Source organism: Cetorhinus maximus, chromosome 20, assembly GCF_964194155.1.
Source record: "Cetorhinus maximus chromosome 20, sCetMax3.hap1.1, whole genome shotgun sequence".
Classification (NCBI taxonomy): domain Eukaryota; kingdom Metazoa; phylum Chordata; class Chondrichthyes; order Lamniformes; family Cetorhinidae; genus Cetorhinus; species Cetorhinus maximus.
This window is the reverse complement of record NC_135898.1, coordinates 46,681,003-46,708,633: the sequence shown is the minus strand read 5'-3', so window position 1 is coordinate 46,708,633 and position 27,631 is coordinate 46,681,003.

Here is a 27,631-nt window from a genome sequence, read left to right as displayed (position 1 = left end):
AAGTGCTTGGACAGGGAAGAGGACCAAAAGGAGGTGTTAGTGATGGTAGATAATGAGAAAGAAGTAGAAATGCAGGATTCTGAAATTGATTTTCCTCTAATCAAATTGGAAAATGAGGGGATACTTAAAAATTTAAATGCAATATTGAGTTACCTTCCAGACAAGTGCCAAAGTGATTTGGAAAAACTACTGCAGTCACACAAAGATATCTGTTGAAATAAGCTGGGAAGGACAAATTTAGCTATACATGATGTGTCTGTAGAGGTATCAATTTCACTAAGGCAACATCCTTATAGATTAAATACAGCAAAGTTATTGCAAGTACAGAAAGTAATTGAATTAATGTTTCAAAATGATATCATTGAGTTTAGTTGCAGTAACTGGAGTTCGCCAATTATACTGGTACCGAAACCTGATGGAACACAAAGACTGTGTGTGGACTATCAAAAGGTGAATGTGGTGACAAAAGCGGATTCATACCCTATACCATGGTTGGAAAATTGTATTGACAAAGTGGGACAGTCAAAATTTATCATAGATTGACTTGCTAAAAGGATATTGGCAAGTACTGTTATCGGAGAGAGCAAAGGAGATATAGGCTTTTGTGATGCCAGATGGGCTATATCAGTTTAATGTCATGCCATTTGGTATGAATAATGCACCTGCAACATTTCAAAGACTGAAAAACAAATTAATTGCAGTTGTTTTTTGGTTCATATTGATGACTTGATAGTTTTCAGTCAGACATGGGAGGAATATTTACAGCATTTGGAAGAATTATTTACTCGATTAGAAGAAGCTAATTTGGTGATGAGCTTGGCTAAAAGCGAATTTGTAAAAGTGCAAGTTCCATATCCGAGAGATGTGAAAGTCAAGTTTATTGTGGATTTCCCTGTGCCTACAACAAAACAAGAAGTTTTGAAATTTCTGGACATGAGTAGGTTTTATCAGAAATTTGTACCAAATTTTAGCCAAGTGGTTGCTCCACTGTCTGAACTATCAAAAAAGAACAAGAAGTTTCAATGGACACAGGAGTGTCAGAAAGCATTTGACGGTGTGAAAACTATTAACTACGATGCCAGTCTTGGCAGTACTGAATTACATCAAGCAATTTAATTGGCTATTGACGCAAGTGATCTAGGCATTGGGGCCGTACTGTTAAAGAAGATGACAATGGAATTGAAAAGCCCATAGGGTATTTGTCATGGAAGTTGAATGAATGTACAACAGAGAAGATATTCAATAATCAAAAAGGAGACTTTGGGTTTGGTGTTATCATTGCAGCATTTTGTGATTATGTTGCAAACAATTCATCAGAAACAATTGTTTATGCAGACCACAACCCTTTAAAGTTTCTGGACAAATTTCAAGACAGAAGCACAAGGCTATTCAGATGGAGTTTATTACTTCAACCTTTTAATATACAGATTATACATGTAGCGGGACAAGAAAGTCTGATTGCAGATGCATTATCAAGAGTTGAAACTTAAAGGGAAAATTGGACATTTAAAACCTGGATACTGAGCTGAAATGATTTCTGTTGACGTGAAGGATTTGTGTATGTATCGTTATGTTAATGCATGCATCTGGTAATATAATAGTGTAAGTATATAGATAAGTACAGGAGATAGTATAAGATGGGTCAATAAAAATGAAGCTGTCTTTTTATGTTATGACGGTTCATTTTTTCATAAGGAGGGGATGTCAGGAAGATATAATAATGTTATTGCAATTTATTGTAAAATAGTGGTATATGTGTTTGAGAGTGTGAGAGACTTAATTGGACCAAAGGCAGCCGGTCTGAAGGCTTTGATATAAACATGGTAAGCATGGGGGAAGATTAGAATGTAAGGTGTAAAAGGACATTTGCATTTTAAAATAAACCAGACTAGATTGTTTTCAAAAGAGGGAGTGAAATATTACACCTAGCCAGGTGAAGTTAAGAAACAGTGTGATTATTTTTCCCAAAGATTACTGGTAAAATTAATACTATGATAAATTTTTATGATCAGGGAGGTAAAGTCCAAAAACATAGTGAAACAATGGGCAAAATTTTGCCTTTGGCGTGTGGGATCAGCGGGGGCAGGCGGGGGTGTTCGGGAAGCCGACCGCCACCCATAATCGACAGTGCATCACATCGCGATTTTACACTGATAAGCCAATTAAGGCCTGCCCAGTGTGAAACATGGCTTGTCAATGAGCAAGAGGGGCGGGGACGGCAGGGTGGGGGCGGGGGGAAAATGTCTGCCGGGTCCAATGGCAACCCAGCGGCCAATTTAACGGTGGCCTTGGCAGCCCCTGGAAGGCTGCCACAGAAGGACACTGAAGTCTGCACAATGGAATCCGTTGCGGGTGAACACAGCAGGCAGGAGGGCAGGTCGGTGGGGCAGTTGGCCCTGAGTTTTTCCGATGAGTGCCTCGCTGCCCTCCTGGAAGAAGTGGCAGCGAGGAGAGAAAGCCTCGTCCCCAGAGGCGGGAGGAGGAGGCCCCCCCTCCACCTCACCAAAAAGGCCTAGGAGGAGGTGACATCCAGGATCAGCAGCCCGACGTGGTGAGATGCACGTGGGTGCAGTGCCGGAAGTGCTTTAATGATCTCCTGCGATCGGGAATGGTGAGTACCGTGTTGGCATGGGTCACGTTGCAGAACAGGTAAGAGCTGCCCATCTCCCGCCGTGGACCTCAGAGGTGTTGGTGCGTGAGTGCCAAATGTCAATGAGGTAGGATCTGGCCAAGAGCGTGAGCCCTGGTTACTTGGACTGAGTGCCTTGTGGCTCCAGGGTCACGAATGGGCTGAGCCCTGCGAGGTGTTCCTCAGGTGGGGTTGGCAAGGCTGCAATGATGCTGCAGGTACAGGATGGACTAATCTATGCTCTTCTGTCCTTCCAGGAGAAAGCATCCCATTACAATGCTGAGTGGTAGCAGATTGGTGGGGGACCCCCACACCTCCTCATCCTCATGCGGTACGAGCAGAAGGCCTTGGAGCTGGAGAGGCTTGATCAAGTGGCTGCAGTCAGGTTGGGGTGCCAGAGGAAGGTAAGAGTGCAGTACACTGAGGTGAGAATGTCCGCTATTGCAGCCTTTCCAGTGTAGTCTCTATATTGATGTGAGCGTTGAATCTGGAATCCCCATTGATAATCGGAAGACGAGGGCACCATAATGCCCATCAGGGTACCAGGCGTGCACAGTAACAGTGTCATGATTTAAACTAATGACATATCCTTCTTCTCCCTTTTAGGGTCACCAGCAGGCAGCCGTCATGAGCGTGAAGGCCCACCCCTGACCCCTGAGGACCAGCATCCTCACCATGCACCTGTGTCACACCCTCTATGTCAAGCAGGCACCAGCACAGATACCAGCACCTCGGTGGGCATAACATCGCCATCTAGTCGATCAGTGCACATTGGTGAGGGCACTTCACACTTGCTTGAGATGCAGATGGAGGCAGAGAGTGCCCAGGGCGCCGGCAGTTGGAGGACTGCCGTGGACCAGGAACATGCTGGCTGATGACGGGCCTCTGGAGTCGGCCATGAGGCAGCAGATCCTAGATGTCCAATAGGGTGTGTGGGAGGATCTGGTGACGTTATATGAGGGTATGCATGCCATGGTGTCTGTTGTGGAGGAGTCCCTGCGAAGCATAAGCACTGCGTGACCCTCATGGCCAAGTGCAATGCCTCCTCCATGGAGAGAGTGGCGACTCTCATGGAGAGGCTCCTCCAGGAGCTGAATCAGGGGCTCCTGGGGATGTGCTCGGACCTGCAAACACTCACACCGGCAATGACCTCAGCTGGTCAGTGTCAGTGTGGGAGATGGATTTGGCACCCAGTATCCCAGCTAGGTGCCCAGCTATTAATGGTGATTCAGGAGGTCCAGAGCAACCTCACCTCTGTGGGCTCCTCTTGGGGCACTCCGGATGATGGCAGCAGCTCCTCCACCCCACCTGCTAATGAGGCTATAGCGATTGGGGAGATGCCAGCACAGGCTCCACAGGCCAGAGGACGCCCGCCAAGGTCATCAAGGCCAACGGGACAGCAGAATGAGCAGGCTGTCTCCGATGCCGGTGCTAGTGAGGGGGGAGCACCTAGATGTAGCACCCACAAACGAAAACTTAAAGCACCTTAAGCACAACACAGCCTTATCATGGGTGATATTTTGTTCCCCCATTTTTCTCTACATGTTTTTCATGGTGTGATTGAAAACACTGTTTAATGTTAATTTCAGCAATGTTTGACATTCACAAGTAAATGAGATGCTATTTTGTGCAATTGGCCTCTGTTATGCTTCATTTGTTCTGTAGGTGCAGGGTAGGCCATGATGTTAACTTTTTGCAAAGGCACAGAGTGTATGTTGTTGACCAAGGAAATGTTCCTGTCAGGGATTGATTATGGAGCCTGTAGCCCTGGCATGTGGTGGTGGTTCTTATTTGGTAGGCTAGCTGAAGGAGCGTTGAATCAAAGTGTCCCGGGTGTCCCTGCCTCCCTGGAGGTTACCCAGGTCCATGCCCTTGGTGTTCTCATCACTACGCTCTTCCTCGGACTTACTATTTGTGCAGCTGCATCAAGATTTTCTTCCTCCACTGCGTCCCACCTTGCCAGTGCCAGATTGTGGAGAGCGCAGCAAGCAATCGCTATCAGTGACACCCACTCTGGGGGGTATTTCAGTGCGCCCCCTGAACGGTCCAGGTATTGTAAGTGCATCTTGAGAAGACCTATGGTTCTCTCCACAATCGCCCTATGGAGGCATGGTTCCTATTGTACCGTTACTCGGCCTCTGTTCTCAGGCAGCGGAGAGGCGTCATGAGCCACCTTTTGAAGCATTAGCCCTTGTCACCCAGCAGCCACTCATACAGCCGGGCTGGAGCACTGAAGAGCATCGGCACCTGGGAGTGCCTCAGTATGTAAGCGTCATGGGAGCTGCCTGGGTACCTTGCACAGACTTGTAGAATCTGCATCCAGTGATCAGATACTATCTGAACGTTCGTGGAGAGAAATCCCTTCCTGTTGATGAAGGCACCCGGCTGACCTGCTGGTGCCTTGATGGCCACATGTGTGCAGTCAATGGCACCCTGGACACGGGGGAAGCCAGCAATGGCCGCGAAGCCTCTGGCTCGCTCTGGCCTCACCCATGTGAAAAGGAATGAAAATCAATACACGCCTGAACAGAGCTTCTGTCACCAGCTCGATGCAACTGTGGACAGCTGATTGGGAGAGTCCACACAGATCTCCCACTGAGCCCTGGAAAGAGCTGGAAGCATAAGAGTTGAGGGCTGCTGTGACCTTCAGAGCCACTGGTATGGGGTGTCTACCCACACAGTCGGAGCTGATCTCAGGCCCAATCATCTGACAAATGGAGGTCCCTTGAGAGACAGAGCCACCTTCGGCACTGCACCTCAGACATATTGAGAGAGCTGCATCACTGTCTGTAAGCACTGGCAGCGGGATAGTGGCAACTCCCACGCCCCTTTCCGCCTTGGACTTCCTGTTGGCGCTGAGCCCCTTGTGCCTGCACCTCTCCTCCCACAGGTCCCTCCCTTGGAAGCTGCATTGGGACACGTAGCTTACTCTCTCTTCCGCCCTTCTGTTCCTCCTCAGAGGAGGTGCCTCCAGCGGAGGCCACAATCCCCATTCCCAGGGTAAGGACAGGCTGTCTGATACCTGGAAGGCCCCATTCGGCCTGAATCCTCCAGGGGCCTGGAAAACAACATTGAGCCCTGAACTGAAGCCTCTAAATTCCCTGAATGCAGCTGTGAAGCAAGATGAAGCTGTCCTGTTCACAGAAGCAAGCAGCAGCAAGTGATATCCTGCACTCCTCACTAATCGCATTGGGGTTTTGCTAATTGTGGCCTGCCCGCCTGCCTGTCTAGCCCATAAGACGGCCTGAAAATCGCACGGGCTACGTAAACCCGAAGACAATTGGTGTCTCAAGGGCCTTAACTGGCAAGTTAATTAATGGCGGGCACGCCTCTGTCTCCATCACACGCCCGCCTAGCGAAATATTGTGAGAGTGCATGTTGACATCGGTACGCTTGGCTGACGTCAACGCGCTTTATTTAACACTCGAGCGGATGGGGTGTGCGCCTGCCCGCCAAGCTAAAAATTCTGCCCAGTGGGTATTTGCATTCAAATGAGAGAACATGTATAAAGGAGAGCAGGCTGTGTGTTAGGGTAGGCGTTTTAATAACAAACAAATGTGAAAAGCCTTCAGCATCTACGCCTCAAGCTATTATTTTCAAGGAACTGAGGTTAAGAAAATTCACTTTGAATTCGACTGGTCCAGGGTTCCATGTTTCTTTAAATGGGTCTTTTAAAATCCATGTGTCTTACTGTTGCCTTAACGAAAGTGTAACTGGAAGTAGATTAAGTCGGGGATTTAGAAGTTATCATACCAGTAATTTATAGATCTATGTATGCGTTTAAAATCATTTCTGTTATTGGTGTCCCCAAGGCCCCTGGAGGATTCAGACCGTATGGACCCTCCCAGGTATCAGGCAGCTTTCCGTTACCTTGGTAATGGGGAATGTGGTCTCCGCTGGTGGCACCTTCTATGAGGAGGAGAAAGAGAGGGGCGGAAGACAGAGGAGGCCAGCTGTCCCAATGCAGCTTCCAGGGAAGGGACCTGTGGAGGAAGAGGCGCAGGCATAAGGGGCGCAGGGTCAGCATGGAGTCAAAGGTGGAAGGGGCGCAGAAGACGCTACTATCCTGCTGCCAGGGTTTACAGGCGATGATGCAGCTACCTCAATATGTCTGAGGTGCAATGCAGAATGATGCTTCGCCTCTCCAGGGAGACAGTGACCTCCATTTGTCAGATGATTGGTCCTGAGATCAACTCCGACTATGTTGGTGGACACCCCATGTCAGTGGTTCTGAAGGTCACAGAGGCCCTCAACTTCTATGCCTCTGGCTCTTTCCAGGGCTCAGCGGGGGATCTGTGTGGAGTCTCCCAATCAGCTGTCCACAGTTGTGTCAAGCTGGTGACAGAAGCTCTGTTCAGACAGGTACTGACCTTTATTCTTTACCGTACAGACAAGGCCAGCCAGGCTGAGCGAGCCAGAGGCTTCGCAGCAATCGCTGGGTTTCCCCGCGTTCAGGGTGCCATCGACTCCATACATGTGGCCATCAAGGTGCCAGTGGGTGAGTCCGGTGCCTTTGTCAACAGGAAGGGATTCCACTTCATGAATGTGCAGATAGTGTGTGACCACAGGATGCAAATTCTGCAAGTCTGTGCAAGGTACCCAGGCAGCTCCCTTGACGCTTACATCCTGAGACAATCCCAGGTGCTGTTCAGTGCCCCAGCCTGATTGGATGGATAGTTGCTGGGTGACAAGGACTATCCATTGAAAAAGTGGCTTATGATGCCTCTCCGCCACCCAAGAACAGAGGCAGAGCAGCATTACAATACGAGTCATGCCTCCAGAATGGAGGTGATAGAGAGCACCATAGATCTTCTCAGGTACACTTCTGATGCCTGGACAGTTCAGTGGGTGCAATACAATACCTCCCAAAGCGGGTGTCACTGATAGTGGTTGCATGCTGCGCTCTCCACAATCTGGCACTGGCAAGGGGGGACCCACTGAAGGAAGATGATCTTGACGCAGCTCCACAGGCCACAGAGGATGAATCCAGTAGCGAGTTAGAAGAGGAACGTGGTGAGGAGAACAGCGAGGGCGTGGAGGCAGACTTCTGTATCCTTCAGGGAAGCAGGGACGCCTCGATCCAACGCTCCTTCAGCTGGACTACCAAAGATCAGCTTCAACCTCATGCCAGGGCTGCCACCTCCAACCCGGATGCCTGAAATGACCCTTTCATTTGAACCCAAAGTCCACTCAATGTTTGTGCAATAACCTATCCAGCCACTCACATCCAGCATTACAGACTGGCGTACCCTGCACCAGAAACAAAAAATGTGAAGCATACTCATGCCATCAGAACCAAAGCAAATTTAATGTTATCATCACATTGAAATCATTATGACATTACAATTACTGGTGTTGATGTCCACACCAGCAGACATATAAACCAAACATAAATGAAAAGAAAATCACCCGTGAACTGCCCCTCTCATGCTCATGGTGCCTTAAACTTTCGTTTGTGAGTGCTACATCTTGGTGACCCCCCACCCTCGCTGGCACTGGCATTGGAGACAGCCTGCTGACTCTGGTGTCTTGTTGGCCTTAATGACCTTGGCAGTCGTCCTCTGACCAGTGGAGCCTGTGCTGGCCCAGCCTGGGAGGGAGCGGCCAGTGCCACGGCTGGCATCTCCCCAGTTGCCACAGCCTCATCAGATGACAGTCCCTGGCAGAGAGGCGGAGGAGCTGCTGCCATCATCCAGAGTGCCCTGAGCGGAGCCCGCAAAGACGACAAGCAGCTTGTGCACCAACGTGTGGTCACTGTGGACTCTCCATTGATAGACAGGCACCTAGCTGGAATGCTGGGTGCCTCATCTATCTCCTACACTGATACTGATCACCTGAACTCAGTGCCTGTGTGAGGATTTGCAGATCCGAGTGCAACCCCAGGAACCCCTGATTCTGTCCCTCACCACGAGAGTCTTCACTCTCTCAATGGAGGAGGCATTGCACTCAGCCATGAGTGTCAACGCAGTGCTCATGCTTCGCATGGACTCCTCCACAATGGAGACCATGGCACACAGGACCTCATGGATCTCCACCAGATCCTCCTACACATCCCGCTGGACATCCAGCATCTGCTGCCTAATGGACGACTCCCGAGGCTCATCATCAGCCTTTGACTGCACAGGGTCCTGGTCTCCAGCAGTGCTCTGATTGCCGGTGCCCTGGGCACTCTCTGTTTCCGCCTGCACCTCAAGTGAGTGTGAAGTGCCCTCACCAATGTGCACTGACATTCTAGCGGCCGATCTAATGCCCACCGAGGTGCTGGTATCTGCACTGGTGCCTGCTTCCGAAAGCCAGTGTGACACAGGTGCAAGTGAAGCCCAGTGGTCCTCCGGCATCTGAGGCAGCCCTTCCGGTCCAGAGAGCGAGTGCGTGTTGGTGAACCTAAAAGAGAGAACAAGGACATGCCATTAGTTAAAGTCATCACACTGTCACTGTGCATGGCAGGCACCCTGGTGAGACAATGTTGATCTGCATCATGGTGCCCTCATCTTTCAATTATCAATGGGGACTCCAGGTTTGAGGCTCCCATCAATGAAGAGGCTACATTAGAATGGTTACACATTCCGAAACTCTCACCTCTGTGCACTGTGCTCTTACCTTCACCTCGCACCCTCCCCTCTCCGGTTGTACAGGGAGCGTGCCGGCTCTCGAGCTCTCGGGTGTCCTGCTTGAACCTGGTGAGCTGCAGCAGGGGTTGGGCAGGCCTCCGCCTGTACATGTCCTCTCTGCTTGGTTATGGCTCATCTTCTCCTGAAAGGTCAGAGGAGCATTGATTAGTGCACTCTCTACCTGCGGCGCCATTGAAGTCTGGCCAACCCCAGCTGAGGAACATCTCACGGGGCACATCCACATCGTGGCCCTTGAGCCAAAAGGCTCTCTGTCCAAGCAGCCAGGGCTCACCCCCTTGGCCAGCCCCGGCGTCATTGACAGTTGGGACTCAGACTCTAGCACCCCTGAGGCTCCACAGGGGGACCACTGCACCCTAACACTTCCGCACACTGACCCATGCCAACATGGTACTCGCTCTCCCTCAGTGCAGCAGGTCATTGAACTGCTCCGGTACTGCACCCATGTGTGGCACACCACATCATGGCTGCTCACCAACACTGCCACCTCCTCCCATGCCCCCTTTGTGAGGTGTGGTGGCCTCTTCCTCTCATATGTGGGGTCAAGGTTGTCCCTCCTGGCAGTCACCTCCTCCTCCAACAGGACTGCGAGGCATAATTTGAAAAGCGGGGACCGAGTGCCCACTCGACCTGCCCTCCCGCCTGCCTGGGGGGGTGCAGCCAATGCCATGACTGGCATCTCCCCAGTCATCACAGCCTGATCAGATGTGATGGTCACTGGTAAAGGAGCGGAGGAGCTGCTGCTGTCATCCAGGGCATCCTGAGAGGAGTCCACAGAGATGACAAGCAGCTCATGCGCCAACGTGAGGTCACTTTGGACCTCCCTGCTCACCATGGATGGATGGGCACCTAGTTGGAATACTTGGTGCCTCAACCATCTCCCAGATTGGCACTGACCTGGCATCTCCAGCTGTACTCGACTCCATCAAGACAACACAGAACAGACGTCCTTCCATGGCAGCCTTTCTGGGGCTGCCTGGGCCATTTTTAAACCTGCTGCCCGGTTGCTATTGGACCTGGTGGCCAACAGGCCCCTGCTTGGCCCTACCTGACCAGTGAAGAGCTGCATTTTACACTAGGCGGGGGCCTCAATTGGCCCGCCAGCATAAAACCGCGGTTGGGGGCCGATCACAGGCAGCGGGCCATTTCCTGGCTGCTCCCGGTCCCACCAACGGTGCCCGCCCGCCCGCCAACCTCAAAATTCTGCCTATGGTGTTTTTTCTCATGGTAGTAAGATTTTTTTGAAAGCTTTTTCATATAAACCACAATCCTTTGATTACCATCACCCGTGTCTTTTTGTAATTCGAACATAACCATTCTAATTAATCATAGCTGCACTAAAGAGAGTCACTAAAGAGAGAGAGAGAGACAGACAACTCCACGGGTTGGAATTGTGGACCATGCGGAGAAAGCTTGGGATATGGTAAAAGACTGCAGGTTAAGGGGGCAATAGTTAAAAAGCCAATTTTTATTGTAGAAGGACCAAGAGAAGTTCCAGCATTTTCAAGTAAACTGTGAATATGTTATAGCCGAGGGGGAGCAGGACATGTAGCAAGGGAGTGTAAAGGGGTTAAGTGGGCAAGAATGGAGAGATCGCCTGAGGGGAGGTCTGAGACCTGCTCCATATACTTCACAGTCAGTGTCCAGTGCCGAAGGTAAAAGCACTGAAGCAAAAGTGAATCAATTGGCTAATGTCATTGTTGATTTAAGTGAGAAGATTGAGAAACTGGTAGCGGTCATGGCTACACAGACCCAGACATAAGAGTGTGAAGGCTCTTCAGTGTGTGCACGTAGCACACAGTCCTTGACAGACTCGAAGCAGCAGGCCACAGGGTTAGAAGCCAACCTCGCTTGGTTGGAAAAAAGGTTCTAATGCGGTGTGAATGGAGATTTTGGCTAAATTACCAGGCGGTCAAACTTAAGTTATGTTTGTTGATATCAGCTCTGCCATTACCATTGTCGACAGCTCATGCCCTGAATGTCTAGCAGGGACGGTCAAGGGTTTGGAAATTTTCGCAGTAGTCAGATTAAATTAAATGGGGTCAATAGGGAAGATGTGATTGCATATAGAGGAAATGCCTTGACCCTTAAAGCACAGGGGATCTCATTAACTGTTAAATCATCAGTATTTATGAAGACTATTAATGGAAAAGACATACTTGGCAGCAATGTGTTAAAGCAATATCAAACTATTGTCGATTATAACCAAGGCAGCATTTGGATAGGTGTGGGAACTGGTGAACTGCTTGAGACTTCTGATGTTCATTCAGTCTTTGCAATTTGAGGCTTAAGCATATGAGGGTCCTTCCCATTAAGATAACTGAGTCCAAGAGATAATTACAGAGCATTTGTTAGATTTTGCTAGCAGTAAGCATCATTGTGGGAAATTGCAGGGTGAAGAAATAGTTAATGGACTTTGTCCTTCTTTTCTCAAACAGCACCCAAATCACAGGAAAGCATTCCTTTTTTGTCCAGAAGTAAAGGAGTCATTCCTTAAGCAGGGCATGTTAAGGCAAGGCATTTTTGTGACTAATTCAACCATATGGCCAGTGAGCAAGCCAGATAATTCTTGGAGACTGATGACCAACTACAGAGGGTTAAATAAGGTAACCCCCTAAGTACACAGCCATTGTTAGAGAAGCACCCACATTGCTTTCTGAAATACCAGCAAGAGCTAAAGTATTTTCTACACTGGATGTCGCACATGGATTCTGGAGCGTACCAGTGACAAAAATAAGAGATCAATACAAGTTTACATTCACATTTGAGGATTGTACCTCCACTTGGACAGTGATCCCTCAGAGATTTCATAATACTCCTATTTTTCATAAGAGAATGGCAGAAATTCTGAGAGTCTTGCTGCAGCCAAGATATTTATTACAGTATGTGAATGATTTACTCTCAGCCACTGAAACAGTTGAGGAACATCTTAAATTATTAAACAAATTGTTGTCTTTGATATTGAAGGGGAGTTTAAAAGTTATCCCCAAGGAGGTTTAATTGTTGCAGGAAAAGGTTGTGTTACTGGGAGTATTGATATCTTCACATGGTCTGAGACCAGACAGACACAAAGGAGAAGTTATTCAGCGACTGCCTTTGGCAACATCCAAGTCTGCACTTCATTTGTTTTTGGGATTGGTGAGTTAGCAGTGCAGCTTTATTCTGGGTTTTGCAGAGCTGGCCAAACCTCTCTATGGACCTTTTAAATGCAAGGTAGACCAGGTATAGTCTTCATGGACAGCAGAGCACACTAATGCAGTGGAGAAGTTAACAGTGGCAGTTATGCAAGACACCAGTTCAGTAGTGCCAGATCCAGAGTAGCCATTTCATTTGGAAGCAACTTCCACAGAGGAAAATCTAATGGCATTATTGGAACAGAACTATTCAGGCTGCAGGCATCTAGTACTTATGCCTGTCATATCCCACAGGGGGCAGAGAAGTCTTATTAGATTTGTGAATGGTATTTGTTAGCTACCTTTTGGGCAGTATACTACTAATGTCACGGACTTACATAAAGTCATTATCCATTCACATCATACTCCTTTGAATTTATTGATGAAACCAGGAGACACTTTAGTTTTTTTATTCATTCATGGGATGTGGACATCGCTGGCTAGGCCAGTAATTATTGCACATTCCTAATTGCCCTTGAGAAGGTGGTGGTGAGCAGCCTTCTTGAACTGCTGCAGTCCATGTATTGTAGGTACACCCACAGTGCTGTTAGGGAAGGATTTCTAGGATTTTGACCCAGCGACAGTGAAGGAACGGTGATATATTTCCAAGTCAGGATGATGTGTGGCTTGGAGGGGAACTTCCAGGTGGTGGTGTTCCCATGTGTCTGCTACCCTTGTCCTCCTAGATAGTAGTGGCAGTGCATTTGGAAGGAGCTGCCTAAGGAGCCTTGATGACTTCCTCTATTGTCACAGAGATTGAGTAGATGGAGACTAGAATTACTTCAGAGATTTAGATGTGACCCCACATGGTATTATCCTTCTTTCAGTAATGATGGTGTACAAAGACCATCCTCACAAGTGTCCTTTACCATTCTTGGATTTTGAGCAACATCCAGTTCTTTGAGTTCCTACTCCTGATGTTTATATTAATGGTTCATCATACCATGTCAAGGGAGTTCCTCACACAGGATTTGCGATGATATTGCCTGAACGTACCCTCAAGCTTAAGTGCCTTCATCATACTCTGTTTGTAGAATTGATAGCTTCCCTCATTACAATTAAAGAAATTGCTGGCCTTCCGATGAATATATGATCTGGTAGTGCCTATGTTATTAATGCCATGCTGAGTTTTTCACTTTATAATAACAATTCTTATTGTTCCTCACATGGTAAATCTTCGGCCCATGGACCATGTCTTCATTTTCTTTGGCAGGTTTTGAAAGAGAGAAAGACGCTGTGCTATATAGGTAAATTTACAGCACACAGATGGGGTGGATCTAAGTATATACACATGGTAACAATGCAACTGATATAGCTGCAAAGGAAGCAGCTATATCTGGAGATTCATTGCCAGGGAATATAGTAACTCATAATCAATCGAAGGTCGAAGATGCAGCAACTTCTGTTTTAGTAGTTGGGCCTGCATTAGACTTGGGGTCCCTTCAGTGAGAGTATGATCCATATCAGATAGTTATTTATTGATGTGAGCAAGGTCAGCCCTTGTCTGCATCTACTTCTTGGGCTCACAAAATGCTTCTTTCTTCTGAAGGTTCTCCTTGTTTGTCAATGTATAGGAAAAAGCAAGATCAGAGTCCAATAGTGTGTTCCTTCTGAGCTAGGAGATGAACTTTTGTTCTTGTTTCATTCACATCCAACAGGTAGTCATTATTCTGTTGAGACAACCCTAGAGAAATTTGCAGTTACTGTGTGGTGGCCTAAGATAAAGGAGGATGTAAACCTTTATGTTGCTAGGTGTTTGCCATGTTTACAGGTAAACCCTTTGTCCTGTAGTAATATGGCTTTTCTTAGAAGTCAGGCAGCACCAAAGGATGCTTGGACTCACCTGAAGATTGGAAATTATACGTATGCACTTGTGGGTATTGACCAGTTTACTAAGTGAATAGAGGCATTCCCTTGTCAGTCGAATTGTGCACTTACTGCTGCACAGATATTGTTAAATGACATGTTGTGTAGGTGGGGACTTTTCCTACCAGTCAATAGTGACCAAGGAACTCACTTTACAGAGGAAGTCTTTTCTAAGTAACAAGAGCTGATCGGAATTCGGCATAAGTTGCAATTTCTCATCGCCAACAGCTTTCTGGAATTGTTGAGCATACTAATAAAAAGTTAAAGAATATATTGAAAAAGTTATGTGTGATTAACCCCACTCAATGGGTAAACATGTTACCTCTTTGGCTGATGGCAATCAGGTCTACTCATAGAACTACAACAATATCACCTTATCAGGATGTGACTGGAAGGTGAATGAGGGTTTCAGGTTATTTGACATTGACTGTACAACTCGTCTTACACATCAATTGTGTAACTCTGACTGGAGGCCCTGAAACACTCTATAGTCTGGTCCAATCAGTTAAAGATACAAATTATAGTTTAGCTGTTAGAAGGAATGCCAATAGTGCAAAGCTAGAGCAATGGTCTTGAGATCTTATGGTTAGAGATATGTGTTAAAAGTAGACTGTTATAGGGATGCTGGGGGTACTCTTTCCATTGGTCAAGAGTTGTAAATATTGAATTAGAAGTTGTTAGTTGTGTTAATCCAGGTCAACATGCTTGGGCTAAATGTTGCAAAGCTATCTGAAAAAAGGGTACAAAATTAGGGGTGTATCACTGAGGTCTCTGCACTTGCCAAGGGTTAGCATTTGTCACAGGACACCTGCTGGGGGGTGGTGCATTTATTGGAAGAGAGAGTTAGGAGTAGGGCACTTGCTGGAGGAGCACTTGCCAGGAGTAGGGCACTTACTAGGAATTTAGCATGTGTGTAACATTGCCAGTGGATAAATATTTGTTATGGGCTGAGGGTTGCCATAAGAATCCAGTATTAGGCTTATTTACCCCTCCCTCCAGTATTTACTTAAAAATCCCTCCTGCCAGTACTCACCTCTGGCCTGGATTGCCCTGCGATCCTGAGCTTCTGGTGGGTGTTATTCTGGCAGCAGCCACCACCTCCCTCATGGCACTGCTGAGCAAAAGGGCTGCCAGGCTCTGATTGGCCTGCAGATCTTAGTGGGTGGGCTTTCCCACCATAGGGGTCCTGATCCCATGGAAAGCCCACCAGTGATCTCTCAACTGCCTGATTGGCACTTAATGCCAGCGGGCCTTCCTGGAGGAGGCAGCATGGGTCTCTTGCTAGCTCTCTAGCTGAAGGCTGAGAACCCTGTTGTCTCCATAAATTTTCCCCCAAAGAGAGAGAAACAGACAGAATGGGAGAGACAGGGATAGATAGAGAAAGAGAGGGATAGGGGTGGAGAGAGAGAGAGATAGAGATAGAAAGACAGAATGACAGAGAGAGAAATAGAGAGTGTCATGCATAGTAAAGGCATGTCATCTTCACAACTTTAAACATGGACTGTATTCAGTGTGAATTTTCTGGAGCTGCCTTTTCCTTCAAAAAGGGACATTAAAAGCTGCTAAGATGGTTGCTGGGAGACTTTTGAAATTTCTGCATAGACTCATAAGTATTTCAAGTCTCCAGAAAGTTCCGAACTGAATGACCATGGGCGGAGTATCTCTCTTGAATGAACATACCAAGACAAAACCATTTGTAGAATTCAGACCACCCATTGTTCTCAAAATGTTAACTCTGCCTTTCTCTCCACAGATGCTGTCAGACCTGCTGAGTTTTTCCAGTACTTTTTGTTTTTGTTTCAGATTTCCAGCATCCGCAGTATTTTGCCTTTATCTTAGAATGAATAAATAATCCTATTTATTTAAACCCATGAAAGCTTGCTGCTGGGTATTCAAATTGACTGCATATTCAGTGCTTAAGAGACACACACATCTTCCTTTTCAATACATACTACTAATGGGCAATAAGGGGAGGAGAATTGAGGTTTCAGTTCCCTCTCATTCCTGCCTGTAACAGAGAGAGTGAGAGGTCAACTTTAATACCCAGCACCCAGCTTGAATAATGCATCGCAAGGGGTTATGATCAGGCCCCATCCACTTACCATCCTGAGACTGAACTGTTCCGACCTGGTGACATCTTTCCTCCATCAACTTTGAAGTCCACCAAGGGTCCTACTGAAGACACCTCCAAATTTAATACTCATGGCTGATTTACACCATTGGTGGCATGATGGGGTTATTTACAGTAGCAGCCTACCACAGAGTGCCCTAGGATACCATATATTTCCATCCAGAAGTGCCCCTTTACTCACACTTTTGCATCCATTCAGCCAAAAAGAATTTTCCTATCTAATGTAGCAGGTACAATTTGACTTGCCCATGTTGAAACTCAGATTTTTCTTTGAAAGCTTTTTGGGTAGACAAAATATTTTGATTTGCATTATATATGGTTCAAAGCTAGGTAAAAATGCTTTCTTCCAAATTAATCTCAGTTTTCCAAGCAAGATCTCTGGATAGTACAAAATTTAAAATGCTTTGCACACTATCCAGTGCATACAACCCAGAAAGTACTACCTCAATGTCCACTTTACCTCCAATGCCAATTGCCCATCTGTCAACTAATGACTTTCCTAAGAACCAACTGCGTATATTCTCACTGCTTACTCTCCACACTGCCCTTTCACCCTCTTAACTGTCAACTACCAGACAATACACTTATCCATCCTCTAAATTATTCAAAAAGGGAGCTGAACCAATCAAATTGCTTCAATTTGTTAAGTTTAATAAGCTGACATCCTGAATTGTGTCAATGTTAAAATTTGGTGAAAGTATCATTTAAAACATTAGAAACCCATCCAAAATGTAATTTTGAATAAAATTTTTCACATTCTACTTCTATGTCATGAGCCTCAGACTCAATTTGGAAGATTTATCTGGAGTTTAAGTTCTTTTCTGTAACTCCATTGGTTCTTCATGATTGGCTGCTCTTTATGTCAATAATTCCTCTTCTTCATTTGCCTCAATTAAGCTTCCTTCTGATCCCAATGAACATTCAGAATGCTCCAAGATTGCTTGCTCACAAGCCTAATTGTTTCCAATCAATTGATGAGAGGGGCACCAGAAACCTGAGAAATACCTGAAATTTCCTTATATAAAAATCTGAAGACAATTATGAATGTGTAGAGTTCATTAAGTTAAAAATGAAAAACTGATGTTTATATAACACCTTTAATGACCTCAGGACACCCCAATGCGCTTTACAGCTAATGAAGTGTTTTTAAGATGTAGTCAATGTGGAGATATAGAAAACATGAACAACAAGCTCCCACAAATAGCAGTTAAATAAATTAACAGAGCATCTATATTGGGTGCTGCTTGTGGGCTAAGTCTTGCAGGAGACTGGAGAAACTCCCCTACTGTTCTTTGAAGAGTGCCAGAGTGGAGGGATCTTTTACATTTACCTGAGAAGACAAACAAAACCTTGATTTATCTTATCCATTTTCTATTTATCAATTTACTACGGGTTTACCTGAAAATTACTTAACTAATCTTTCTGTACTATGACATTCAGTTACATCGTTCAAGATGGGATGGATTAACTGATTGCAACGTTGTAAATAAGTCATTCTACGCTACATAACTGTTGTATCTGGTGCATTTTAATATTGTTTTACAAGTCCAGGAGAAATAGTAACAGATTTTAGATGTGGTATTTTCCATGCACTAAAAGTAATGTTATAGATTTCAATGTTAAAATGTCTCTGAAATGTTGCTGGGTGAACATGTTCTTTTTCTTCCTGTGTGTTTGAGTGGCTTGTAATTTGATACTGTGACAGTTGCAAATATTGAGATTGGCAGTCACATGATGCTGACTGGTCTATAGAATACCCCATCTTTGATCAATATGCTGTTTTGTTCGCGATTACAATAATCACAAAGGGTATTATTCCTCTCTGGGGCTTGCAGTGACTACATTTCAGATTCAATTTATTCAGTCAGAGACAAGAGAAGTGCAGGATGCAGTTAAGATTGTTTTGTCTATTTAACAGTTCCAAAAGCTTCTTGAGGGTGGCTACCATTGTTAGGCTTCTGTCACATATGTGCCTCTGTATTCAAAAAGGAAACTAGAACTTCAAGCAATCAATTAGGCTGGTGTCACAATCTGGAAATAGTTGGTCAGCATGTTGAATGAAGACTACAAGTTTTAGTTTTGTCACTTAAATATATTTAGTCTGTATGTTGGAAATTTGGCCCAGAATTAAGCATTTACTGTATAATGTGGCAATTTTACATGATGCGCTTCACAGCACCGTTCAAAACTATTATTTTCTGTATGTCTCAGCATGATGAAAAAAGGCTAAAACTTTGAGCATTCTCCAGTGATTTATTTAGCATTAAAAATACTAATTTACTGCTATAATTTATTTACTCGGAAGCATAAAGTTGTGTAGTAACTTTTGGGCTACTTTTGATGCAATATTTGAATTCATGCTAAATTATAACCTCTGTTTTACAATCATCTAGCAGCATAACATAGTTTCAAATTTAGTGCCAAAATCTCCTGATATTGTTGACACCTCAAGTTTTCTATATGATGTTATGATTAAGTTAAAAGACCTGTTATTCTGGGTACAAGCTTTTGAACAGACATTTTTTCTCAAATACAATAAATTAGAATATAGAATATATAAGATTGGATACTGTTCCTACATCAGCACTCAAAAGAATTAACAACATTTTTGATTTCTTGCTCTTTCTAATGTCAGTGGTTGCTGGTTCATTTGAAATGTCGTTATGAGGTGTAAAGAACTAAATAAAAATATTCCTAATCACTAAAATTACTGAATGCATTATTTAAGCAAGTTGCAAATGATAGAACTTCATTAAATTCTGTGGGCCTGAAATGTTGTTTTGAGAAGTTTACAATGAGGTGTGCACTCATAGAATGAAGGCTGAAACCTGGTACCGCCCATAAGAGAGTTACTGAATAGAAGATATCGCCTGATGGTTGTGGTGTGATTTTACCCATTCAGCTCCTCCCTTCTCCCTCCTCCTTGTTGCAGTCTGGTGATGAGCACTCCAATCACGTCAGCCCAAAGTTTGGCACACAATCTGCATTCTCTGTTAATCAGGAGAATTCCATACAAGGCATTACTCCTACTGTTACTATACAAAATTAATTAGATTGGCTATTTTCTATGTACCAAAGTTAACAATCTATACATTATTCCTGAATGAGAACTCCATTTTATAAACCAGCTACATTTTTTGTCAGATATCACTTTCACAATGTTATAATGTAATTGCATTGTTTTGTTTACATGTATTGGGTTTAAAATGCATGGTGCACATTTTCTGGAAAATATTTAACAGCCTTTTTGTTCCTTGCAACGATGAGGATTACAGTTAAGGACCAGATGTGGATTAAATACCATCTTGACTGCATGGGAAGATATTCTAATATCAGCACTCAGCAAATAAAAATGTTCATTATTTTGTCAATATAATAGTCTGAGTGAGATCAGCTATTTCCTTTTGCTTAAGTTATGAACTCCACTGTTCAGTTAATTGTTTTTTTGTCAAAAATTTCACCTGTTGATCCATTTAATTCCTTTTCGGTCTTTATGTTGCTTGTTGCAATCTTTATTGTATCTAATAATAAATAATTCTGTTTTATGCTATGTTTTCATATTTACAATTTAAAATAAATCTAGCCATGACTTACGGACTTGACCATTTAAACACAACTGTGTATTGATTTTCCCTTTTCAATTTTTTATAGCAATGATGAGTGGAGACTCAGCTCAGTCAGTCCATGTTGGGTGTTTATATTCCACTTAGCCTCAGTCTTTCCTCATCTAACTCTATCAACATAAGTTGACATGTCCCTAAGACATGAAAGAAATCATAAACTATGTAAACCAAACCTTATTCTTTTTTGATTATTTAAAAATGAACTTTGCTGAACCAAAACATGACCAACCTTATGTCTGGAATTGTAAGATGACCATTAAGGCATTATATGGATCACACCGGAGACATGCCCTGACATGTTGCTCATGGAATCTTACACCTGGGACATTTCAGAAAGGAACTAATGAAAGAAAATGGATATAATTTGCATCTTTATGAGCTTACCCCTCTACAAGACTTTGAGGGTCTACCAAGAAAATAGTTGGCTGGAGCAGGGTCATGAACAGGAAACTGGGTATTGGTAATGACTCTTTCAGTGGCTAATGACTGGGACATTACAAGCCATTAAACAAAAGCCAGATCCAAACACCACTTAAACATCCCTTTATGAAATCATTGTGGAGGAAAGAAGTCACATGATTGAGTGACCATTTTGAAATCGCTCTCTGCCTTGGTTCTGAGTTCTCAAGGGTAATCTGCTGATTTAACTCCAACCTGCAAACATCTGACAGCAGGACTGTAGGCTGACCAAGCAGCCCGCAACAAGCCCTCCTTAAAGCCTGTTTATCCTGAAGCCACTGGTCACCACCTGTAAGTCTTTGAATATCAAACTCATTTCACTGTGTAACCATCATCTTTATAGGAGTTCTGCACTTCTGCCTTCAGCCAGGAACATGCCTGAACTGGAACTTCTCCATGAGGGAACCACCTCTGGGTTTGGACTTTCTGGACTCTGGCAATCAAATGAACTGATATCCATTTCTGTGTATCTTTTTGCTGTTAAGTTATTCATAGTTGTAAAATCCCTTCTTTCCTATCCCCTTACTATTCACTTGTGTGGTTGTGTGAAGTTGTGATCACCCCCCCCCACCCCTCCGCCCCCCACCCCCAGGTTTGAATGTGTGAATAAACTAAATTTAGAATTTAATCCTAAAAAATGCCTACACAAAGGGTTTTTGGAATAAGCTCCACAGCCTATTTTTAAAACAAAAAACACCCCTGCTTACAGATGGTGAGAGAATAGAAACATAGAAAATAGGAGCAGGGGTAGGTCATTTGGCTCTTCAAGCCTACTCCATCATATAAAATGATCATGGCTGATCTTCTATCTCAACACCATACTCCTGCATTCTCTCCATACCCCTTGATGCCTTTAGAGTCCAGAAATCTATCTATTTCCTTCTTAAATAAAGGAGTTCAGTTTTGCCTCTCTCTCCTGTCCATAATAAAGAGATGCCAGTCATGGCTCAATGATCGCAACCCTGCCTCTGAGTCAGGAATTTGTGGGTTCAAGTCCTACTCCAGAGATTTGAGCACAAGAATCTAGGTTGGTACTTCCATTTAGTATCAGGGGAATTCAGCACTATTGGTGGCATGGACTGAATGGTTCCCTTCAGTGCTGTAATGACTCTATGACTCATTCCTTTCTCCCTCAAATACCTATCTAGCTTCCCCTTAAATTCTGGCTTATCTTGTTTGCCTTAAGTTTATATTTGTATGACCTAACAAAATGGACCAGTAAATACAAAGCAATTTAGCATTACAGGTAGTGTTTTTACGACACAAGGATATATGGTTGAAATGTATTTAAAAGGAACACAAATACAGTATTAGTAAAAATGTATGTGGAGTAAAATCTAAGCAAATTATCCGGATAAAATTGAGTCCATATCAATCTCTCTCAAATTGTAAAGTTTTCTGTAGGTCAAATCTATAGGAAACGGTGGTCACGATGCATTTTTCTTGTGCAATATTGATACATGAGAAAACCAAAGATGTGGGAACACATGCAAAAAAAGAAGTTTTTGATCACGAACCTGGAAAAAAGATTATAACCTTAAAGAGAAAAAAAAGGAAATGAAGAGGCTGAGTTAAATGTGAGTGGAATATTAATGATGAGTGGTAGTTTTGACCTTATCAAGTGAATAACTACATGAAAGTGAAGAGAATGAGATAATAATGTAGCTTGAGAGTGAGTCATTGGGAACCATAAACCAGATGTTGTTTTACTTGTACAAAGGAAAATAATTTTTAAAAAATAACAATACTACTTTAGGGAGCAGGAGATGTAACAACACAAGAGAGGCTACTTAAGCTACAGTAATAACGATAATTAGACTGGCCAAATATGCAGGAGACCAAATAATTCAGGAAGGTAGTCAAAAATCCAGAGAACATAGTTAGGATAAAGGCATTGGAATATTCAAATTATTTGGGATTTATTGAACAAAAAGAGAATAGTCCCATATGTCCTAACACTGCCTACAGGATGGTCAGTTTACTTGGAATGAGGATGACACACTTTGACAAGAGAAGAGCTACGAAAGGAAACAAGGAGCAAGTAATGGTAGACCATGTAGAAGTCAATGATAGAAGAAACATTGCTTATATTTCTAGTAAAGCAAATGAAGGATACAAATAGGTGGGCAGGCACCTGTAAAGCCAAATAACAGAATATTAGTAAAGGGTGGAGTAGGAAAATAGAAAACAAAACAAAATGGATCCCAAATGAGCTAAATTAAAGAATGAACAATAGTAAACAGATAAACATTAATATCGTAACAAATAGAGTGGAAGCAGGTACCAACAGACAATGAGATGCAAATTTACAATAAGGCACATTTACAAAACTGGTTTAGTGTGAGTTATTGGAGGGAAATTAGTTGTATGCTACAGCACAAAATGGGTGATAGTGAATTGGCAGCCTGTTTTACATTCTAATTGATTTTCTTTTTCATTGGATTTGAGCCAATTAAGCACTAATGTAATGGACAAAATATTTACTTAAACATATGGGTTAAGAACTCCAGGGAGGTGCCATTGTGCATTCTGCTGGAATTGTGCCAGTTGCAGTATTTTGCCATTGATGGGATCAAAGTTTCAGGACCACAGGTGGAGGATCTAAAAATGGGCCTTCAGCAGTTTGGAGCTGGAGTTGGGGGTGAGGATGGGGGACCACTCCCTTCCAAATATGTTGGAAATGCTATACTGCATTAGGGTATCACATTTATATATATATATAATCTGTCCTGCTGGAAACTTTATCTTGTATAAATTGACATATATTGCCAATTATTTGTATTTTCACGTGATGTGAGCGTTATTCAGTTTGTTGAGGGTTGGTGGGGGGTGGGGATGCATGTGACTGGCTGCCAGTCTCCCAATTATGCCAGTGATGATTTCACTGTAGATTACTACAGAGCAGCAGGAAACTTTCATCTCCAGGATCTATTGGAGTGCCAATTGTATTAATGTATGAATATGATACAATTTTCAAAACAATGCTATGTTAATAATTGGCCTACTTAAGTATATATAGAAACAAATTAACATTTTTTTTATTACTGAACAAACTTTAGCCATGGAAGTGGCAATGTCTTTTACTTTTGTTTAATATTTTTAAGAAACACCCTCTGAGTTTTCTTATCATTTTTTCACTTGGGAAGTCATTTTACTACAATTTTAGTCATTCACAAGCCATATATGGCATGCTAAACAAGCCACATTGCATAGTATCATTGCACATTAATGCAGGCAAGATGTAAGGATTATGAGTTAATCTTTTGTTAATGTGCACTGACAATAAATAATAGATTAGAATGCATACTTTTGTCTTGGCAGCAAGGATGTTCCTAAAGCTCTCTTATTCAGGGCTAGTAGCTGCTGGAGTTTCCATCACATACCCATACACAACTAGCCTAGCACTTTGGCATGAAATGGTCACTTATAATTCATCACCGCTGTAGCTTCCAGCCCAAAGATATAGCACCATTGTAAAAGAAAATCTTTTTACGCACTTCAACAGCTTGCCTGCATTTGTACTCAGGACCACATAGTGTGAACAAGTTCTTTGCTGGGAATGCTTAACAATCTTTAACAGTCATTCAGGCAAATTGAACAGCACATTCACAGAGGGGCCATGATGTCATACCACCCATACATCACTGAAAGGAAGAACATAAAATAGAGAAAAAAAACCATGTTACCCTTCACATTGTATCATGAGGCCTCAACACGTGAGAATATTGTTAAATAGAAGATGGACAAGCAAATACATGTTTTGATGACAATCTCAGGGATTGAAATTGAAGTGAAATTAGAGTTAATAAATAAAAACAGCATCCTGTGTGGATTGCTTATAGACTCCAATTTAAATATGTTGGAAGCCTCCACAAGCGACATATAAAGGATACATTTTTGACACTCCATTAGTGGTATAGAACTTTGTGATGGTGCAGGTCAGAAAATTGGTCATTAACTCTCATTGTCCTATTTACTGTATACTCAATTTTCCAATTCAGGGATTATGAGTTGAGAAAGAAATCCACATTCCAGAAACTTGCAAGCCTCACTTAAGTTGACAATTTCTGTAAATTAATTCCACGCAGAGTTTCATGATTTTAGGCAAGGCTTTTGCACATCTACCGGGCTCATAAAATCTTGTACATGGCAGGGTGTGGCCTGGTCTGCTTTGCAGTATTTTTTGATGCAAGGCTGCTGTTGGTCAGTTACTGTTGAAGTCTTATTTTTTGTTAGCTTGTGAGCCTGTATTTATTCACACTTTGAATGTGGTGCACTTTTACTTCTATCTACATTTCTGCCTTTTTGCTGAAGCCTTCCATTTTCAGTGGTCTTCCCACTGAAGCTACACTACAAGTTTCACTCACGTTCTCTGCAAGAACAATAAGCCTGTATACAAACGTTAGTACAATCTTGGTACTTCTGATACCAGCAAACATTTTTTGTTCTCAGGCAACCTAGGAGACTACTTACTTGAACTCTACCATATCCACCCGTGCAGGTTGGACCTGTTTTAACAGATGATTGGCTTTCAGTTCCAAAGTGGAACTGTCCTTTGATGCATCTCTTACATTGGGGCCTTCAAGGAATTCAGGGCAAAATACTGGAGTCTTGCCCATTTTGTTATGCATATTTTGAATAGAAAACCATGCTCGATCTTCACCTAAAGCAACATGCCATCACAGTGCTGAACTATTCTCTCTCAACATAGGTTTCAGAATTCAGAACATAAATCCAGCGTAATTTGAAAAACCTATTAAATTTGATCTGCCTTCTCCCAGTTAACATCAGGAATACAAAAGGAATATGTGATTGTCTTGTTTGCTGCTCAGCTACATCTTTTGTCAGAAACCAAAACTGAAAATTCACTATATTACAACCCCTCTCGTGGTTGAGGTTTGAAGGGTAGTGAAGCCCCAGAAGAGACATATTTATCCGGATGATGTAGGCAATGCCTTAAGTAACTCACATCCATTTTCCCCTTCCCATCAGGATTAGCAATTTATAGCAACTAAGTTGAATTCCTTTATTAAATGATATTCTAAAATTTGCTCGTGCTTTAGAGACTGCACACCCATGATTTTGTACATTATATAATCCTGTAGCAGTGCTGGAGAGCAGCAGTGGTATATACTTGTACTGGGGGTGGAGACCTCTTGCCCTTTGGTTGCAATGGTGGCAGTCTTGAGCTTTGATAGCAGTTTAGCAATACTAACATGGATTGACTGGTGATTGACAGCAATGGAAAGTATTTATTCTCATATAACTATGGCAGGGAAACCTCAGGTTTGCCAGAACTGGGATGATGGGACATGGGTTTTGGCTCACTGGAGGATTGATGGTGTTAGTCGTGGGAATGGGGATGGTATGGGTCTAATAACACCTGAGTATTGGCAACACTGCTTTATAAAGGAAAATGTTAAATTTGACATTTGACTTGTTTCTGGATATATAGGCATGGATTTTCACTGAGTTGGAATGACTCGGTAGCCCTTTAAAAATGGCAGACGATTGCCAATACCTGGATTCCCAACTCCATTCCTGGGCTGCTGAAATTTCAGGAGTGCCTTTAATGTCAGAAACCCAAATTCAGACCTGGCACTCCCCACCTAGCCAGCACCATTGCGGGGACATGCATATCCTACTCCTTCACAATTTTCATGGAGTCGTACCAGGTTTTTAAAGAGACATGGCTCATAGCCCCTTAGAGGAGTCGTGAACCTTAGTGTGCATTAGGGGACCTTTTAAAAGGTAAGTTCAAAAGGTCCCCCTCCTGCCGTTATGCCAAGTTACACCCACCCCCTCATGCCAAGTTACACTCAGCCACCCCCTCAGACTTTCCCAGGCCAAGCTCTGCCCTTCCATGCCCATTGACCCACTGTACACTTTCTAGAACCAATGAACACCATTGTGTATAGTGGGATGTGCAAAAATATCTGCTCTGCACTGGTGAGGAACTAGTATTGGGAGTGGAGTGGATCCAGTGATCATAGTCCACATTGGTACCAATGACGTAGGTAGGACCAAGAAGGAAGTTCTGCTTAGAGAGCATGAACAGCTAAGGACTAAGTTAAAAAGCAGAACCTCTTTGGTTTATTTATTTTTTATTATTTGTTTTTATTATTTATTATAATTTATTATTATTTGGATTATTACTTGAGCCACGAGCAAATTGGTGTAGGGTAAATATGACTAGAGTGTTAAATGCATGGCTGAAAGATTGGCGTGGGAAAAATGGGTTTCGATTCCTGAAGCATTGGCTTCAGTATTGGGGAAAGTGGGAGCTGTACCATTGGGATGGTCTTCGCCTCAACAATGCAGGGACCAGCGTCCTGGCGAGTTGTATGAGTAGGGCAGTAGAGGGGGTGATGGAAAATGTGATAAACAAGAGAGAAGGTAAGAGAGCAGGATAGCAATAAGGGAAATGATATCAAAGTGTGTCAGGAAGGGACAGAGCAGGCAAATATAAGAGTGTGCAATTAGTTAAGGCTAGAGATTGCAATAATGTCATGATTAAAGGCACTCTACCTGAATGCACACAACATTCACAAAAGGTAAATGAACTGACCAAGGCTGGGAACTGAAATTTCATGGGTATTCAGCATTTAGAAATGGTAGGAAAAAAGGAAAGAGATGTGGAATCGCACTGTTAATAAAGGATGGGATTGGTATATTAGTGAGGGAGAATCTTAGATTGGAAGATCGAGATGTGGAATTAGTTTGGGTAGAGCTAAGAAACAATAAGGGCAGCAAACTTTGGTAGGAGTTGTTTATAGGCCACCAAATAGTAGTGCTAATGTAGGACACTGTATAAATCAGGAAATTAGAGGTGTATGTAACAAGGGTAATACAGAAATCATGGGGGACTTCAATCTACATGTAGACTGGGAAACACTAATTAATTATCACTAATGCTGAGAAGGACGAGTTCCTGGAATGTATACAAGATGGTTTTCTAGAAAAGTATGTTGAGGAACCAACTAGAGAACAGGCTATTTTAGATCTAGTATTGTGCAATGAGAAAGAGCTAATTAATAATCTCCTCATCAAAAAACCTTCAGGGAAGAGTGACCATAATAGGTGAGAATTTTACATGAAGTTTGAAAGTGATGCAGTCCAAT